The sequence below is a fragment of the Lathamus discolor genome, chromosome 6 (genome assembly GCF_037157495.1).
Source record: "Lathamus discolor isolate bLatDis1 chromosome 6, bLatDis1.hap1, whole genome shotgun sequence".
NCBI lineage: Eukaryota > Metazoa > Chordata > Aves > Psittaciformes > Psittacidae > Lathamus > Lathamus discolor.
The window spans coordinates 79835317-79849958 of NC_088889.1; the positions used below are offsets into that span (position 1 = coordinate 79835317).

Below are 14642 nucleotides of genomic sequence, written 5' to 3' on the forward strand. Positions count from 1 at the left end.
GAAATATCGTTTATAATTTTTTAAGGTGCGCAGATGTTTCTGGCAGGTCTACAGTACCTACTCACTGGACAGTACTACATGGTAAAACTGATATCAAAGATAAAAGACAATCTAAAATGCAATTAGACAAAACTAAGACCTTCAAGTTTTAGTTATCATTTCATACTAGCAAAATAAAATGTTCACAATTATTGTACATATGCATCTCAAATTTACCCACTGCAATACATACGACAAAGCACTACTCAAACTTGAGTCTGCAAACCCACACAGATGGGTTTCTGTACCAGGTCTGGGAGCAAATGCCCTATCCTGGACGCGAGTAAGGGGCCACAGCGCTCCTCTCATAATAGGCTGTTACCAGAAGAACAACCCATCTGATCTTATGTTCTGACAGTTTCTGGTAGCTGCTTTGGTAGGCTTTTACTGGTTAAGCCAAATTATTGAAAAAGTTTCCTTTTTCCCTTAATCAGAGGTTAGTTAATAACTTCATTCTTCAGAGTTATTAACATTTTTGAGCTTTTTGTAATTCACATGTTGATGTTCAAATCTGGTTAAGTGTGGTAGCCAGCTGAGCCCCAACGAATGGCCCTCATCCAAGTGAATATACAAGGAATGATCATGAGTTCTTTCTGACACTACTGACCTCAGGAGTTGACCTACCAGCTGATGGAACTTTATATCATGATATACTTTCCACTTCTCTGGTGATTCCCCGAGCTGTGCAGTGCTTGTGGAAAGCCCTGTGTGATAATGAACTGAAGGAAGAACAATGCATTCCCTAGTGTGAAAACAGAGACGATATGTAAGCTACCTTTAAGTTATCTAAAAAACCCCCAAATCCCTCCAGCAATGCTACTGAACCACAATCTAAAACCTCAAAACTCAGGATAATAAAGTCAGCCTTGTTTAGAATAGGGTCCTTTCAAAATTACTTGCCAGTACAGCAGTACATACTTAAAACACATTTTTACCTAGGAAACATGTTTGTTACACACTTTAGGCTGATATTTACAGTAGTTTAATCATATGACTAAGTGTTACCTGAAAACAAGCAAGAGGTTGCTTGTATGTTTAACTGTCATAAAACTCATCAAGCCAGGAATATTTAATTTAAAAGTGTGGGCATTTCAAGTTTCTATTTTTCTTACATAAATTAAAGGTCGGTATTCAATACTAAGGTGTTCCTGATCTGTAAGAGCTTCAAAGACAAGCTACAGATGGTGCCCCTTGACTTTCTTACACAAGAGGGAGCTGGAGGTCAACTTGCATAAATTACTGGCACATTTAGGATCCCTCCTAACAGGACTCCAATTGGTTTTGTGCCAGTACATCTTAATGATCGAAATTATTATAAAATCTTTTACTTAAGTACCAAGACACCAGTTTTCAGGTCTGTCTTCACAGTCAGCAGTGTACTTTTCTCAGTTTGCTGTGTGTTACTGTAAATTAATCCACCTGAAGTTAAGCACCAATCCTTCATTGACATTCCTAAAGTTTGCCTTTAACTTTTCAAATTTTACTGGAAAGAAAAAAAACACCAAACCAAACTAAATTGACATTTTATGAAGTATGAAGGCAAGACTCCTACAAATAGTCTCTTGAGTAACAATAAAAACAATACTATGGCAAGCTGATACCTTTGCCTACTGTATTACTGAGAACCAAAGCATGCCTTCCAAGCAATATAATTTCATTCAGGAGTGAAGTACTTAATGCATTTCAAAATACCATTCAGATCAATTTATAATAACTAAAATCACTGTTGTGTATATCTGATTATTGTATGTGTTCACGTGTGTAAAATACTTTTTGGCAGGGCTACAGTTGTCACTGAAATAATTATACGACACTGCCACTTCACGTAATTCCCCTCCAGGTATAAGCTGGAGAGATAACGTTATTACTTTGGAATAACACTTAGAACCGTACACTCAGGAGGGAAGAGCTGCTTCACTGTGATGAAATAGATAAATTGGCACTACATAGGGTGCAATCAAGAGATCTGATACTAAGTCTGCATCTATTACCATAGCATCAAAATCCTGCGATATCATTTTAGCAGCCCTCTGATGTAAGTGTATTTCTAGATTACAGACATAAAACCAAAATCAAAACTCGAAAGGCAAAAACCTCAATAGGATTAAAGAACCTGGAATAAGACTTAAATTGAATTGACGTATTTAAATTTCAGCATGCAAACTTAAAAGCCCTACCTAAATGAAAAAAAAAAAAATGAAATAGCCAAAAATAAATACATTTAAAAAAAACCCCTAATTATATAATGATGTATTTATAATAATTTTTACCAAATTATGAAAAAAGCTGCTGCCACCTAAATTTTTGCTTCAAGATTCTCTGGGCCTGCAGAACAGTTGTGCATCAGGTGTCGGGTTGGTTATTTTTTTGGTGCTGAACACGTTGTGCTCTATCTCAAGCCTATCTCAAAACCTCCTGTTTTGATCCGCAATCTAGGTTTCCTTAGTGCGTCACTGCTTTTTCACAGAAAATCTTCAGAGGGATTTTCTGACTCGCCATGACCTAACCCTGGCAACTGTGATACCTGTTCCCAGTTTGAGCCCTTCAGCCAGACCCCACCACTCTAGTGCGCCAGCACTTTAAACTACTCAGAACCTCATCAAGGCACAAGCTGCTATAAAACAAAGCCTTGTGCTGGTTTTGGCTGGGAGAGAGTTATTTCCTTCCCAGTAGTCAGTAAGGGGCTGTGTTTTGGATTTGTGCTAAAAACACTGATAACACTGGGATGTTTCAGTTCTTGCTGAGCAGGGCTTACACACAGTCAAGGCCTTTTCTTGCTCCTCACCTCACCCCACCAGCGAGGAGGTTGCAAGGCATAAGGATTTGGGAGGGGACACAGCCAGGACCAGCTGACCCCAACTGACCAGAGGGATAACCTATGCTGTATGACATCATGCTCAACATGTGAAGCTGGGGGAAGAAGGAGGAAGTGGGGGACATGCTGGAGCCCTGCTGTCCTGGGGATGGCTGAACACCTCCCAGCCCCCAGGAAGTGGTGAAAGAATCCCTTGGTTTGCTTTGCTCGTGTGCATGGCTTTCGCTTTACCTGTTAAACTGCCTTTGTTTTGACCCATGGGTTTTCTCACTTTTCCAGTTCTCTGCCCCATCTCACCAGGGGGAACAGTGAGTGGCTGTGCAGGGCTTTATTACTGGCTGGGTTTAAACCACAACAATGCCAAAACACTTCAATCTTCATGATAATAGCTCTTGCTGAAAAGACTGCTTACATATTCAACCCACCAATTCTTGGGTATAAAATCTGCTCACAGCCTTTGGAGCAGGGACTGCAGCTCCAGCGTCCCTCTCTGTTAGCAGGAAACCCCACAGGGGTGGCTCTCACTCTCCCACTGCCTGGCCCAGTTCAGCTGGGTCTCTTCTTTAAATCAAGGGTGCTCCTGGGGCCTCCTCTATCACCTTCTTACAGCCACACATGGAGTTCTCAGTAAGAACAGAAATACTGAGCCTCTTCATGCACATCCTCAAAAATGTTACTGAGCTACTCAATAAAATTTGATCTCTCTGTGAGCATCCTATTTCAAATTAAATGAGAGACATCAGTTTTAATGCCCACCTCGAGGAGGGGATATAATCACCACAGCTTTTCGAAAGAGGAATGTGCCTCCTTGTACCTAGATATTAGCAAAAGTGGGACAATAAAGGGCTGCGATTTGCAATAAACTGCAAAGCCCTGTTTCTCAGATAGGAGCACTAACTTCTCGAGACAGGAATCGAAAGGCCAGTATATTATAAGAAAGCACACACAGGACTTGAGTCTCTCCTTCAGGCAGCAGATGCATAAAAGACCTTCACTGCAGTGACTAATTTTTGTTGCTCCAGCTTAGCCTCTTTGAGGATTTAAGTCTACATGACCTTGCCTGGGTCACATCATACTTTCCCACACAGCAAGAAGTAAAGGCTGACATTACAGTAACCCAAATCTCAGCCGGAAACCATGGTAACAGGATCATCTTGCTTCAGGCATGCTACCTTAGGTGCTGAGCGCAAGTTCCAAGTGAAATATTCCAAGTGAAATAAACTGCTTTCAAACACATCAATATTCTGACACTGATTCCTTCAAATTATTACAGCACAGGTTTTCAAGATGGCCCATAGCTCCTATTAGAACCTTTAAGCATAAACTCTTCCAAATGGTCAACCATTTATCTTCATTCATCAAAGAACAGGTAGTTAGAAAATTCTGTCCTAAAATCCCATGAAACAGCAGTATAGAAAGACACAAGGTTTTCAATCTGTTCACCTGTGGATATTCTTAAAGCCTTTTCTGTGAGTTTCTCCTTTAATAGAGAAAAATGCTACAGAAAGTACCACCAGGTGCACAGCCTAACCAAAATGAAATAAAAATAGGAAGAAAAAGCCTTTCTGCACCGACCAGCTCCTTTCATTTTCATTGATCTTATGGCTATTTGTAGAAATAGCAAGTCCAATATTTTCTGACAGAAGTGTGATTCTCATATGATGATTTTCCTTTAAGCAACCAGCAATGCAATAAAAAAAAAAATAGTAACCCTATTCTTCAAGCTTTTCTGCATGAGTACAGTATCATGAGGATCACAGTACATTGTGTCTTGTCGATAATCACAGAAGCCTAATGCACAGGTTTCCTTATCAAAAAGTGTAGTGAGATATGCACACACCAGTAAAAAAGCAAAGGGGCAGAGGAAAGAGTACTGGTCAGATCTGAGTTGATATCTAATTCTTTAAAATCCAGTGATTCTTTATTCAAATGCAGAGATCATTTACACGAATCTAAGCAGTTCATTAATCACAGTATAAGAAACTGTTTAGACAATTGTATTTTCCACATAGAATACAATGAGAGTTCTCATTCCAGAATGTTTTGTAAGCTACTTAACTGCCTGATTCCCACTGAATTCTTATGGAACAGGTTGCCCATAGAGGGTATCTTTTCCTCCTGATAGCTGTTACACATTTTTAAACAAGAGTTTCTTTTGGAAAGTAACTCTGTCATGTATCTGTCAATATTTTATATTATCCACATAAATGTCAAGTACATTTGTGAATATTGCTATTTTATTGGCCTTAGTCTTCTAAGATGTAACACACCTTAATTATGTGTTGCATAGTATTTCTCTTAATTAATTACAGCCTTTCTTTTAATGAATGTCCTTGGTTGCTTATGTTGTCAGAAAGGGTAAAAAGGAACATACCACTTTGTAACATTTGTTTCAGAAGTACTTCTTCCATTCTTTCTCTTCTTTATCTTTTTCTTAATACGAAATAGCTGTCAAACACACAGCCTATATGCAGACTCTAAATCGGATGCACAGAATATTCATCTGCAAAAAGACAATTTGTTTAGAGAAATAGCCAGTATGTAGAGGCAGGTAAAGATACTTCAATCCATTTTTTAGTACAGAAGTATGATTTGCCTATGCAGTTCATCAATGGCTATAATATCTGAAAAGCAAGACCTATCTGAGCCTTGGTTACTTGGGGATTTGGGGAAAATACATTCTGCTCAGAAATAAGTTAAAGAAAAACTATTTTTTTTAACCCTATTTCCTGTTTGTCAGAGCCATACAGACAATGATATTTAAAAAAACCCAAAAAAAATGGACTGAAGCCAACAGTAATATTATCATCTGATAACAACAGCTGTAAAAATAATATTAATTCAGTAAGATACTGGAAAAAATTATTCCCCTCAGACTTCTTCAGTTCTATGCAGAGAAGCAAAATGAGAAAGCGCATCTTCAACTGCATTGTACATACTGATGAGTTGGGATAAGCCTGGATGGCTCTGAAACCATCTGAAACGCATACATGTAGTTATGTGTATTGGAACAATACATATAACATGTAGTTATATGTATTGGAAAAATTTCAGTGTGTGTATATATGCATGTACTAAAAACATACATAAAATATATTTTGACTGTGACCTAGCTCTCCAGCTGTACGCATCCAACTGCAGAAAAGCACCATACGCAAAGGAACTCATTGCTATGGGTGACACAGAGGGGTTCTCCTCAGCCGAAAGATGATTTTCAAAAATGTTTCTTCTTCTGAGCATTACACATTTATCCCTATTCTAAGGCCTACTGCAATCTGATTATTTTTAAAAGACCTGCTAGCACGACTCTAGTCAACAACAGGAAATAACTAGGACTATCTTATTCACCTTGTGCTACGCGTTCCACCCAAACTGTATGACTGCTCCCCTGCTGGTGTGCCCTGGGAAGCTTATCACATTAGCTAACATTGGCAACACTTTCTGTTGGCATCAGGATACCTAAAATATGCGTTGATATATTGTGACCTATATGCATAGCTATTAGTGGCTAAAAACCTTCCCTCCCTCCAGTGGGAGGGATGTTACACCCATTTAGGCTCTTTTTATATCAAATTTATTTGGAGGTAAACATGAATCAAACCTGATGATTCTGTGGCAAACAAGGTGTTTCTGGCAACAATGAACAGAAATTACAATCTGACAGGTTAGTTCTTTTGCTCAAGTTCTGAAGCTGCTGTTATGGTTGGAAAAACATTTATGCAAACTGCTCAGAAATTCACCTTGGTCTACTGCCCATCCGATATCTTCTTGCTCTAATGAAGTCTCATTCCAGTGTAATCATACTTCCAGTAAAAATTGAATAGTGCAGGAATGGGAGCTTTGACACAAGTTATTCAGTTCAAAATACATGAAACACTATTAAACCTGGCCATGGAGTTTTTCTGGAGGGGGAAGGGAACATTTACTTGACTGCATTTAAAACACATTTTATTTGACATTTTGATTTTATATTAAATATCCCTGCTGATCCCACTGCTACTTCCTTCTGTAGTAAACAAGAACTGGTGGAAACATACGGCTTATTTCAAATCCTAAAAGGTAATTAAGGCTGAGACAGTCCAGGAAAAAAAAAAAAAATCACCAATGGTTCCTCTGTGCCTAAGGGAAGTTTTAATTAAAAGTCACAGGAGAATAATCTGCAAGAAACAAAAATGAGATGGCTGCTGCTAATTTGCCTGGGTCTCAAGCAGATAAACAGTAAACATGCAGTAACTGAAGTTGCTGTGATTTTGTTCATTTTAACACTTACTGGGAAATCTCTGTTCCCTGGTTGTCTCCCTCCTGAGCACTCCTTGGCAATGCAAGACCTTGCAATGGGGCTGCAAACTCCAGCACAGCAAGTTTTTCTCTTTTCTGTAGTGCATGCTAAGCTTGGTACAGTGTTACACATACACAGCAGACTGACAATTCCTCTAGCTTAAGGAAGGATTCCAGCTAATCGCCCGCAAGTGTCTGTAAAACAGGCCTGAAGCAACCTGGGTAAGGAAATCCCTTTTCCTTGGGCTAAGCTGCTTGCTGAGGCTGTGCTCCAGCTACCAGACATAATTATGGGTTCTCAAATTGCTACACAAAAAAATTGCAGAGAACAGCCTTCCTTTGCTCTTTGAAAAAAAGAGGGAAAGGAAAGCAGAAGATCCCCCCATCTGTTCTGTCTGCTTTCATCAGCAAACTGCAGTTTGCAAGTCTATGGCTCCACCCGGTCCCCCACAAGGGATGACAAAATTTTGTCTGCTGGATAAAGAGGACAGCCTTACCCTGCCCATGCTCCTATGCTAAACCCTAAGTTTACAGTGATAACACACACCAGGGGTTTAACAGAGTGTTAATCTGTTAATCAGCCCACCACAGACCTCAACCTGAGGAACTAGGGAAAATAACTGCTACCTTTTCTGCTCCTGGCCTCCAGGAGCCCTGCTAAATGTTAGATGAAGAAACTTGGGATCTAGCCTTTGCTTTAGGAAGAAGGAAGTATGATGTATTGTGTGCATACAAAATTACCAAAGCAATATTCATTTGCTAACCAGATGAATTACTGCTGTATATTTTATTTCTTTCCTCCAAAGGGCGAATTTCATCGCAGGTGAAAAGCAATCACTTATATTTGCTCAAAGATCTTACCCCAACTTCATTCTGACCGACTGACATCATGGATTAAATCAATAAAACAATTCCCCCTTCTTACTTTTTTCTCCCTCAAATTAATTTTTGATAGTACTTTCTCTTCATTCACAACAAAGAAAACCACATCTGGTATGGGGTTTCTTCTTGTTGCACAAGAAAAAAAAATCTCTACTCCCATTTATCCACATACACAATAATTTTGAATTTTAAGAGGAGGGCAGCTTCACTTATTATTCAGTCATTTCCAGATAAAATGAGCTGAAAATCCGTTCTTCCTACAGTGCATGCTGAATTGTGCTATTATCCTACACACAGCAGGTGTCAATTTTTACAAAATCATGAAGAGTTGCAATTATAAGTAGAATTACTTGTTAAAAGTTAAGGAGCAGATAAACAGCAAACAGGAATGTTGATTATCTAACAAGTGGAGAAAAAGGAAAATTATCTGTGTCTGATGAGACCAGTGTATTATTTTTTGTTCTAAGGGACAAGACATATTTCTTCAAAACGTAATGGTTGCTTTAGAATATTTTTAAAGGCCAGTATTTTAAGTGTTTCTTACGTTATCTATATAAGCATTTTTTCCTTTGAAACATTTACAGATACTATCATTAACTATTGTGGCACTGAAAAACAGAGATGCTGCATCCACTTACACTGCTTAGCAGCTATGTTTTGAGAAACCGGAAAGGGAATTGAAGAGGTAGTGTCTGAAAAGTGACTCTGCTGTACTTATCCATCCAGTTAGCTACTGTTCTTGCCTTCCAGCCCTACAGCATCTTTCACATTGAAGTCCAGATTCCAGAACTATCTGTATGGTGCAAAACTGATAACAACTTATGGAAATATGAAGAATAAAGCAGGTGTGACTGAGCTAAAAGCCTCGCTCCTGCTTCTTGTGTACTGTAACCATCGTCCACCTTAAGAAACTACAAGTTTCCTGAGACACAGTGGAGTGAATGTGAAGGTATCAGAAGTGGAAACCTTTTTTCTTTCTTAGCCAAATAGGTAAATCATGCCTCAACTACTGTTATTCATTCAACACCTACAAGAAATGAATCAACACAAGTTAGATGTAATATCAAGAATCTTCCTGCCATGTACCTGCCTTACAACAGTTGCTGTAAGCCTCACCCTCCTGCCCTGCCTCTTCTTGCACTGCTCTCACCGAACCTTTCAGCTCCAAAGGGAAGCTCCGGCCTGGCAATAAAATCTCTGCCCCTATGCAAACACTGCTGACTTTACTGAAAGCTCATATATCCATCTTAGGTATGTGACTATATTATCATATTAATATTGCTACTGAAGTCTCAAAGAATACTGCCAAAGTTGTTACAGTACCTTACTCCTCAATCTCGCTGCCTTTACCAGCAGTTGCCTCCTACAATGAAGTCCAGTAGACCTCCAGTACACCAGGTGACCTCCATTTTAACAGGTTCTTTGGTTATTCCCCCCATTCCTACTAGAAAGATGGAATGCACTTCACTATCTTTCTTAGCTGACTTCTGCCCAGAGCAGGCTGTTTTGGTGAAGTCAGGCCCCTCCCCTCCTGTCATTTTAACTTTATCATATCCTAGTTCCTACCTGAAAATCTTGTTAGCTTCAAATTCCACTGCATTTTGCACCACTAAGTTTTATTTTCTTTGTATTTTCTAACAGTGGTGTTAATAAAGTCTATGTAACTGTTAAAAAAAAAAAAAAAAAAGTGCATTTCCCTTGCATTGATGAAAAGATCAGGGGCTAGAAAACAAAAAATATACTGAATACAATGCTCTGAAACTCTCCCTGATACACTATGCTACTTCATAAAGCCAGTGTATGTGATAGAGACTGTTCATAGAATACCTGGACAATTACCAAGGCTAAGTTATGTAAAGCTCATTTTAACACAATTCACCACCATCAGTTTAATTTAGGAGGTGGCACAGTGTCACAGACCAAAGTCTTATATATGAAAGGACATATGACCCAATGATATTTATCTTTTCTACAGAGGAAATATATAGGCGTCTGTATAAGGGTCCCGGATGGCAAAACAGGCAAAAGAAGAGTACAAATCCTATATAGGATTTTAACCATCCTCTCTGAAAGTAAACATTATGATATTTACAGAAATAGATTTCAAGCTAAACTACAGCCCAATATAAGGTTTACAGATACAGAAAAAAAATGTCACAGTGGAGCAGATCAGCAGCTCACTCTCCTGCTCCTGCTCCGCCTGTCAGATGTTTTCTGGGAACTCTGCAAGAACTGCCTTTTGGAAACACATCCCCTACTGCTTAATTACACAATATCATGCCCACTGAGGAACTGTTCTTTCTAACCTCTGTAAGAAGGAAACTGTTTTAATCCCCTAGTACACGCTAAAAAAACTCAAAAGGACAAACCCCATCCTGAGCTGAAATAGCTCAGGTTAGAACAGTTTTTACAATAACAGTTTAGCTCATTTTTGTGCAGTCAACTGAAAAATTCTGCAATATTCAAGAAGAACAGGAGATACTACGCAAATACAGTATATTCCTGGCAATATTTTAAATGGCTGACCATGCATTTAACACATGAAATCTCTAAAACTACATTTCCCAGTATGGGTGCACCTGAAAACATGCATATTAGCCAGTTCCCTTTTTAACAAAGTGACAGACACCTGATATTGGATAAGGAACACATTTCAAAAAGCTGAATTGCTTAGTCATGTATGGATTTGATAAGAAAGAACTGCAACTTCCCATATGAATTGTAGGCTAAGCAATATCTGGTCCACAGGGTATACCCATAACATTTTGCGTATCATGCTTTGAGACTAGTAACTGTGATGCAGCTGGCAGCCAAGCATCCACCCAGCTCCTCAGTCAAGCCTCTGCGGTACCAGGGGAGAAAACAGGAAGAACAAGAGCAAGAAAACTTATGGGTCAAAATAAAGTCAGGGAAGTCATTTGCCAGTTACTGTCTCAGGCAAAACACACTCAGCTTGCTGAATTTCGCTTAATTTATTGCCAACTAACATAAATTATCTCTCCCCCTTCTCAGTGCCACAGGTTTCACTCAGTCCCCAACTGTATAGTTTCATCATAGTATACTGCTGCCATTATTACAGTTCATATTTTTCCTGGAAAAGCAAAGAAAAAGACTGAGTTTTCCACTGTTTCAAGGTAATAACAATTTTTGTGTATGTTTCAGGGAGGAGAGTTTGTTCATCCACATGTAATCTGACAGGAATGAAAAAGGCAAATATCTTCAAGTGAAGCAATTTTAAAAATAGACAGATTACTCTTATTTTCGTAGACAGGTTGTAATGAATACACAAAGGAAGAAAGAATCTGACAGATGTAGTGAATAAACTCCTGAAAAGTAGAAACACAGTGGAGAAAGGCTTCTGGTCTACCAGAGCTGATACCTTAATTAGGCAATTATAACTACTAAACACTGACAAAGCTCCAGGCCTTGACAAATTATCCCAACTAGAAGGAAGTGCAGCAGGAGGGCCACGAGACCTCCTTGGATGGATAAGGAGCTGCTGAGGAAAATTCAAATGAAAAAAGAGGCTTATAAAAAGTGGAAGCAAGGACAGGTGGCCTGGAAAGAGTACAGGGATGTTGTCCAGGAAGCTAGGGACCAGGTTAGGAAGGATAAGGCCCGGTTAGAATTAAACATGGCCAGGGATGTTAAGGATAACAGCAAGGGGTTCTACAGGTACATAGCAAATAAAAAACAGACTAGGGACAACGCAGGCCTCTGAGGAAGCTCTCGGGAGAACTTGCTACACAGGCTTTGGTGAAGGCTGAGGTTCTGAATGACTTCTTTGACCCAGTCTTCACTGGCAAAGGCTCTGACCACACCAACCAAGTCTTGGAAGGTAGACTAAGGGGCTGTGAGAATGAAGAACCTGAACATGCACAAGTGCATGGGACCTGATGAAATCCATCCGCATATCCTGAAGGAGCTGGTGAATGAAACTGCTAAGCCACTGGCCATCGTATTTGAAAAATCATGGCAGTCAGGTGAAGTTCCCAACGACTGGAAAAAGGAAAATATAACCCCCATTTTCAAGAAGGGGAAAATGGAAGACCCGGGGAATTACAGACCAGTCAGTCTCACCTCTGTGCCTGGCAAAATCCTGGAGCACATTCTCCTGGAAGACATGCTAAGGCACGTGAAAAACAACAAGGTACTTGGTGACAGCCAGCATGGCTTCACTAAGCAGAAATCCTGCCTGATCAATTTGGTGGCCTTCTATGATGGGACTACAAAACTGATGGAGAGGGGTAGAGCAGTTGATGTCATCTACCTGGACTTGTGCAAAGCGTTCGACAATGTCCCTCACGACCTCCTTGTCTCTAAGTTAGAGAGACATTAATTTGATGGATGGACCACTCGGTGGATAAAGAACTGGCTGGATGGCTGCACACAAAGAGTTGTGGTCAATGGCTCAATGTCCAGCTGGAGACCAGTAAGGAGTGGTGTCCCTCAGGGATCGGTATTGGGACCGGTCTTGTTTAACATCTTCATTGCTGACATGGACAGTGGGATTGAGTGCGCCCTCAGCAAGCTTGCTGATGACACCAAGCTGTGTGGTCCAGTTGATATACTGGGGGGAAGGAATGCCATCCAGAGGGACCTTGACACGCTTGTGAGGTGGGCTAATGCCAACCTCATGAAGTTCAACCATGACAAGTGCAAGGTCCTACACCTGGGTTGGAGCAACCCCAGGCACAGCTACAGGTTGGGCAAAGAAGAGATTCAGAGCAGCCCTGTGGAGAAGGACTTGGGGGTGTTGGTCGATGAGAAAATGAACATGAGCTGGCTTCAGTGTGCTCTTGCAGCCCAGAAAGCCAACCGTATCCTGGGCTGCATCAAAAGGAGCGACCAGCAGGTCGAAGGAGATGATCCTGCCCCTCTACTCTGCTCTTGTGAGACCTCACCTGGAGTATTGGGTGCAGTTCTGGTGTCCTCAACATAAAAAGGACATGGAACTGCTGGAACAAGTCCAGAGGAGGGCCATGAGAATGATGAGGGGACTGGAGCACCTCCCATATCAAGACAGGCTGAGAAAGTTTGGGCTATTCAGCCTGGAGAAGAGAAGGCTGTGTGGAGACCTCATAGCAGCCTTCCAGTACCTGAAGGGGGCCTATAGGGATGCTGGGGAGGGACTCTTCATCAGGGACTGTAGTGACAGGACAAGGGGTAACGGGTTAAAACTTAAACAGGGGAAGTTTAGATTGGATATAAGGAGGAAATTCTTTCCTGTTAGGGTGGTGAGGCACTGGAATAGGTTGCCCAGGGAGGTTGTGAATGCTCCATCCACAGTGGTGCTCAAGGCCAGGTTGGACGAAGCCTTGGGTGAGACAGTTTAGTGTGAGGTGTTCCTGCCCATAGCAGGGGGGTTGAAAGTAGATGATCTCAAGGTCCTTTCCAACCCTAACTATTCTATTCTAATCTATTATTCTATTCTATTATATGAATTACAACCAAGAAATCTGTAGCAAAGTAGGACGGGGAAAAGGAAAGCCCTTGGCAGGATTTGTGATAACTTAGTAAGTAAGGAAGAGACTATAAGACAACTGGAGTAGCAGTTAATGTAATTCTTTTCTCTTTAAAAGGTTCCAAGACTGTACCTGGAAAGCCCATGATTTTTATCCTGGACTCAGTTATGTAGAAGGCAAAAGATTATTAAACCAGATTGAGAAACGCATGTCTTAGAGAAAGGAGGTTATGACAGACAAATTTACTTGAATTCTTTTCATATGTTAGCTACCTGGAGACAGTAGCAATGTAATAGATAATTTATCTGGAACTGAGAAATGCACTTGATAGTGTGCCACAAAGCAGATTGATATGAAAAGGTGGCAAGCATGTTTTTGAGAACTGACCAAACAAATTCAAACAGATTCAAAAAACAGGCCAGTTGTTGGGTGTGGAGCAGAGTGTGGGAGCTACTGGGAACAATATAAGTGACATGCTTAAATTACTTTAGAAAGTAGTGACCTTGTAAATAGTATGTTCAGAATTATTACTTTTGGTAATGGCACACAATTTCTAAGACAACAAAAACAGAGAAGAAAGAACAAACAATTTCAGAAGGATGTGGGTCATTTAGGTTTATAGTCTGACTCATAGCTCACATACTCCACTCTAAAACACAGTACTTTAGGACCAGTACCTAAAGTAATTTCACAGTACTGAAAGGTGACCACGGAGAATACAAGTGAGTGGGAAAAACAACAAGGTATTGTGCTTAACACAAAAGATCATCTTCTAACTAATTACAGAGAAAAGCCAAAAAAGTTGTGGAGTATTTACCATTAAAATATACACCAAAGGAGGGGAAACTATTCTAGAAATGCACAATTGGACATCATTTATGATGATCAAAGCCATGGTGAGTACAACCAAGAAAGTAATGGAGCAGTTTTCCTGTTCCAATATTGGCTGATAAATATCTAAAATTAGAACACAACTTAGATTAAATGCTCAAGAATGCTGTTTTCTGGACATTAAGGATTTGTTGCCATGTGTCAGACTGGCAATTCGAAAAGAAGGCTTAACCTTCAGCAGACACCATTAGCATCTGAGTGGCAGCATATGGTAACTTTTTCTTTTATGTGACTATTCAGATTGTGTATATATGTGAGTCTGTTGGTTTTAC

General features: G+C 40.1%; 1 long non-coding RNA gene across 2 annotated transcripts in view; it reads right to left on the minus strand.

Annotated features, from left to right (window-relative positions):
• Positions 1 to 704: 704 nt before the first annotated feature.
• Positions 705 to 14642, minus strand: part of LOC136016573 (uncharacterized) — a 134713-nt gene continuing 120775 nt past the window's right edge. Inside the window, exons 3-4 of one of the 2 annotated variants that reach the window (XR_010613655.1) lie at positions 5229 to 5357; positions 705 to 781 (exon numbers count right to left, since the gene is read on the minus strand). This is a non-coding gene — a long non-coding RNA (uncharacterized LOC136016573). Of the gene's footprint in view, positions 782 to 4946; positions 5358 to 14642 lie in introns of those variants that run through there. The other variant, XR_010613654.1, reaches the window with a different exon arrangement.